Source organism: Mercenaria mercenaria, chromosome 5 (assembly GCF_021730395.1).
Source record: "Mercenaria mercenaria strain notata chromosome 5, MADL_Memer_1, whole genome shotgun sequence".
Classification (NCBI taxonomy): Eukaryota; Metazoa; Mollusca; class Bivalvia; order Venerida; family Veneridae; genus Mercenaria; species Mercenaria mercenaria.
The window spans coordinates 19,946,801-19,953,054 of NC_069365.1; positions in this window are offsets into that span (position 1 = coordinate 19,946,801).

The following is a 6,254-nucleotide window of genomic DNA, read 5'->3' on the forward strand; positions in this document are numbered from 1 at the left end:
GAACCTTGACCTTTAAAACTGCTGGTTTGATTTTAAAATCATTTCACAGCCATGTCCGTTTGGCGGCCCAAGACATTCGAACCATTCTGTTTCAATGATGAACATGATTAACCACCAATGAATTGGGTTAGTTTTGCTTGTATGGAAAACTTTGATAATAGTCCTCTGAAACCTTTTTTTTATTTTTAATAAATCATTTACATGTTTCTTACGAGATACTCTTACGAATTCCGTGTGATCGTTTTTCCTTTTTTTCTTTTTTGTTAAAAATGTTTGGAATGGCAGTTTTCTTTAAATGGCTCTATGGAGAACATTTAAAAGTCTAAACTTCTGGCCCGACTTCCAGATAATTTTACTTATGTTCTTTGGTTAAAGTCACTTCTGCGGGAAGGTATATTAAAACCCGCTTTTTATGGGGATGTGGTTTACAAACTTCGTAAGAGTTTGGGCCCAGTTGTATTTAGTAAAGTAATTAAACGTTTTATGAAAAGAGGTTATGACCCAACTGTTTTAAGACACACCACATGTTTGGTGTTCAATCCTTTTACAGTTGGACGCTACGTTCTCCTCTTTGATTGTGTCTGACGGATCAGGTGGAGGCCTCTATGATTAGTACTTCTTAAATCCCACCAAGATTGCGCTATTTTGGTTTCCGTCTTCTGGCCTGTTTTGCCGGGCCCTCAGGGTGTTTCCCTTGTTACTCTGTCCTCTGCAAGGGCATTGAGTACATGCGTTTTAGGTTCTTAAGGATTGCATGTTTATATTATATCTATAAGTCTATAAGGGCATCTTTGTGCTTTACATTACATACCTTCTGTTGCCTTTATGTATGTAAGGGTTTCACCTGGCGGATATTACAGAACAGAAATCGGGCGGCCAAAATATCACATCATTCTTCCATTCGGTATATCTGTCAGAAGCTCCAGTAGCCACCTTCAGGCCCAGTCCTACATTTTTCCAACGAAAGTTAAAAATAACTGAAAACACTAGAAAACTAAATTACCAAGGTTGTTTTGAAAGGGGACCTATTATGCTATTCTGTCTAAATGATATAATGGACAATTGTGCAAAAGTTGCAAGTTATTTGCAGAAAATAGATTATCACTTCATGCGGGGAATCGGTGTACTTTAGGCCAGCATTTTTTAATTTTCTGGTTTACGGGAGCGCCGACCCTACTTTTTGACAAAACAAAATAAAAATAAAAGTCATTTTCAGTATTCTTATTTTCATTTTACCCGCCGACCGTCCATAATTGCTTCTGCCAAAAATAAAAGTTTAACTGTATGGTAGAGGTTTTTAATCTAGCTCAGTAGACGCATGAAAAATGGCGGCTTACATGAATGTACATTGTGTGAAATTAAATAGGAAAAATATACAAGTTTACAGACAATAATCTTTGGAATAAGTTGACAGAGATAACAAGTATTGTAAACAAATTGGATCTGATTAGAAAATACAACATCTAAAGCTTGACATTAGGAGTAATCACATACGAAAAAAGACCTTCACCTGTCAACGCTGTCCAGATGTTGAAAAATTTGGCGTATCACATGTACGAGATTTGTTGTCTGTATATTATAATTGGACAACGATCAAATTCATGTGGGACTGTCAGAAAAATACCAGAATTCATAAAAAAGGAAAGAAACCAAAGAAATGGCAAGACGGAAGAGCAAAAGTGAGTCAACTTGCTAAACACATTTTTTTTTTACTTTGAAGTCTTGAGGGATAGAGAAGAAAAAAAATAACTAATGCCACAATTTTCAGTAGTACTGTTCTATATAAAGTGCAATTTCAATGTAAAATGACACATGTACCTGCAATTGCTTGACAATGATAAATGTGATAAAAGATTCAAACTAGTCAAAATAATTGGACAGTACCGAGTGGAACTAATGGCCATATGAAAAAGATTCTCTCAATATTTCCTAGAACTGCGTAAAATTAGTTTGACTAAAGTTCTAGCCAGCTACTTAACTCAAAAGATAATTATCAGACATGAAACTCCCAGCAATGTTCTTATGTTCACTTAAGTATATCGATAACTTAATAATTCCAAGTCCCATCTCAGTGAAGAGTCTTATAAATCTCAGATAATGTTGTTTGAACACATCAGTCGAATGGTTGTTATTTTGTACACATTTTAACTGAATCAAAATTCAGATTGTTTTGGCTTGTCGTACAATATAGGTGGCATTGACAGTCGGTAAAATATAAAACAATATTCAAGCCACTGAAACTTTACCAAAGCAATTTAATTTTAAAGTCAGTGTGCATAATATTTATCAATTCGTAACTTTTCATTTCTAGTATGACAGTGCCTGTCTTTTAAGACTGCATCTCCAGCGAAGTAATATGCATGTATGCAGGATGCAGACCTTAAGTAGTCATTGTATATCCCCATTTTAATAGCAGTTTTTATTCATGTTTATATAATAAACATTATGCAGTGTTCTTATGATATGACAATGTCAACTGTGGTATATGTATACATGTATTTTATTATGAAAAATGTTTCCATATGTCTATTTTTACTACAAAATAGATACATACAAAAACACAAATAGTGGTATCCTTGATGACTTTGAAAATGGCATTATTCATACAAGCTACACGTGAAGAAAACAACAGTATACTGAGACCAGTTCAGAATAGTTCATTTGTGAGCGTGTATGCAATTTAAGCTTGCAAGCTTGTTTTCTGTGGTTTACAAAAAATAAAAAAATTGTATCCTTTTGGACGTTTTATTTTTATTTATTTGGTCGACTGCTCAAAATTGGGACTTTTATTTTTATTTGTCCCCCCCCCCCCCACCCCGACCCAAATTTTTTGAAAAATCTCCCGTAAACCAGAAAATAAAAAAATGTTGGCCTTAGAACAGGATAATATGTCTTGTATAGAAGAAGATTGTGGAGAAGTTGCAGGATACTTGCAAAGAATAAGTTATTTATTTATATAATTTATATGTTTACACAATGCTGTAACAGAAACAGTTTAAACAAATTCACGTGTACACAAATATTTCAACGTATACATATTTCAGGATATCTATAGATTGCAAAACAAAAGAAATTGTAGACTAACATTGAAAGAACTTTTAACACATTGGAGTCTGTCATTTAATTTTAAATAGATTTTCATACTTGTACTGATATTTCTGTTGATGTTTCTGCGGATCTAACAAGAAATTTTTTTTAACTAATGCCGGCGATCAAGTGACAACAATGTCTCATAGATTTTTTAGCTAATTATATACATGAAAATATCAGCTTACCCATTATACGCTAGATATAAAAGCCAAATCACATGTTATACCATGCTTTTAAAACTGAAATTACATGTTTTGTTATTTATTTAATTTAATCAAAACCAAAACACATATTTATCCCACGTAAGAAACCAAATTTCAGTTCATTCAAGGCGTTTTAATTAATGTTTCGAACTGTCACATTTGAACTTATTTAATCAAGTCTTTCACTGTAAGTTTTTTGTTCATTCTTTAATATCTCATTAAATATTTTTGATATCCGCCTTACGCCGTCACATTTGAGTGTATTTGATATCATATCTAAAGTTTAATATATCTCTACATCGTATACACCACTATTTATGTATTTAAGTCTTGTTCCCGTCGTACTATGTCTTCTAGTACAACAGTGAAGGGGCAGGTAATCCTGACTAGTCACTGGCCATACCCGGTCCCTTTCTGCGCATTGACATGTTTCGTATGTAAAAGGATGTTTCGGGAGGTGCATAGGCTTCTAAGTATTTATATAACTCTGTTAGAAACACAACTCTGTTGGAAACTTAATTTGAGCCATGCCATGGGAAAACCAACATAGTGGGTATGCGACCATCATGGATCCAGACCAGCCTGCGCATCCGCGCAGTCTGGTCAGGATCCATGCTGTTCGCTAATAGTTTCTCCAATTCCAATAGGCTTTAAAAGCGAACAGCATGGATCCTGACCAGACTGCGCGAATGCGCAGGCTGGTCTGGATCCATGCTGGTCGCATACCCACTATGTTGGTTTTCTCATGGCGCGGCTCATTTGACAGTGGTGCCAAAAGATATCGTATGATACCTAAAAAGAGCTAAAAGTGGCACATGAAATATACAAGTTGATATGTATGGTATTGAATAAAGGTATAAAAAACGCATACGGAAGTTACAGGTTAACAGTATGATCCGTTGATTTTTGTTTTCTTTTCATGGAAGTGTATAAAACAAGCATACAATTTTTAACAACAGCAAATATATTTCTTTCGTACATTTAATATGTTGTGTAACTTTTCCAATTATTTTATTATTTTATAATAATCCTCTGATATAATAATGTTAATTGCGATTGTAGAATTCAGTATACCAGTTAGAAATAAAAACAATAATCGAGTTGAAAAGTAAACATGAAACTCTTGAGGTCGCATCCATTTACAAATATGAATGATATACAACTGACATCAAAAACATGGATCCATTCAAACTCTTTGCAGAATATCGTGGGAAAGGTGATCGGATGGTTAATGTCGGGCTCTATCACAGTTATGCTCCTGCTATGTTATCTTTGTAAATGAAATAAATACAAAAGATGAGTTAAGTACTTGCATTGTAATTAATGACGTATTAATGACAAGATTTCATGTCACAATACAACTGTTTGTTACGGAAGTCCAAACATAAAGAGTTGGATCATTTCATGCAACGGATACTGATGTTATTCAATAGTTTTATACATAATGTAGTCTCCTTTTACGCCTCCATTATGAAAGAAATTGAACTGACATACTCAAGACAGTATTTTCAAGTTTAAATAAACATTATCATTGTTTAACAAAACGCAGTCTACAATCATGTCACAATCCCAAACATTTCGATGTGGCCTAAATCATCGATTTAGAGATACGTTCCTGTAGAACAAACTACTCAGGTTTTTAACATACAACTCATAAAAATAACCATTGTCTGACGATATATATTATCACAACAATATTTGTCAGTCCGCCCAATATATATGTCTTAGTAAGATGGTTGTACGAATTCAGAAAAGTGTATATTTTAGAATTATTTACTTGTCACACCAGAATATACCTATCAGTATAATATGGAACTTTATAGTTAATCCTTTCCTCCTTTTAAGATATCTATAAATGAATAGATAACAAAATCTTGAGGTAGTGTATTGTACTACGTAGAGATTGAATCACATGCCTTCGTGTTTACTTTAATATTTTGCAATTATTTCTGATGGGTCAGTTAGTTATGTTATGAAGGTATAAGAAAGCTGTGTCAGATAAAAAAAAATACGATAATTTAAAACAGAAACAGGAATTCACTCCACCATTTAAGGTTTTCATTAGAAATATCTATTTAAAAATATACTAAAGAAGTGTGTAAATGTTTCTTAGAAGACTTTACAAATTCTTGTTATGATAAACACTGCCATAGAAACTTCATTTCAAAGTAAAATATTGCTTAGCAAACCTCGCATTGGTTGAATGTCAGGGTTACTTGCAATACTTCTGACCTTACTTAGCCAGTGGAACTAAAACAAGAGCTGTCGGAGGACAGCAACGCTCGACTATTTAACAGCCTTGTCGCTTGAATGAATAAGAAAGTCGAAAAAGGGGCATAATTTAGTAAAAAAGTAAAATAGGGTTATGGAACCTGCATAGTGCTTATCAGCTCATGACAGTGAACTAGTGTGTGAAGTTTCAATCCTTTCCCATTAGTGGATACTGAGATACCAGCTTACATACAAAAACTTAACCAAAAATTTCTATGTTGAAAAAGGGGCATAATTTTGTAAAAAAGCAAAATAAAGTTATGGGACCTGCTTTGGGCATGTCAGATCATGACAGTGAACAAGTGTGTGAAGTTTCAATCCATTCCCATTAGTGAGTACTGAGATACCAGCTTACATACAAAACCTTATCCAAAAAATTCTAAGTCGAAAAAGGGGCATAATTTTGTGAAAAAGCAAAATAGAGCTATGGAACCTGTGCAATGTAAGTCAGTTTATCACAGTAAATAAGTGTGTGAAGTTTCAATCCATTCCCACAAGTGGTTACTGAGATACCAGCTTACATACAAAACCTTAACCAAAAATTTCTAAGTCAAAAAAGGGGCATAATTTTGTAAAAAAACAAAACAGAGTTATGGAACCTGTGCAATGTAAGTCAGTTTATCACAGTGAATAAGTGTGTGAAGTTTCAATCCATTCCCACAAGTGGTTGCTGAGATACCAGCTTACATA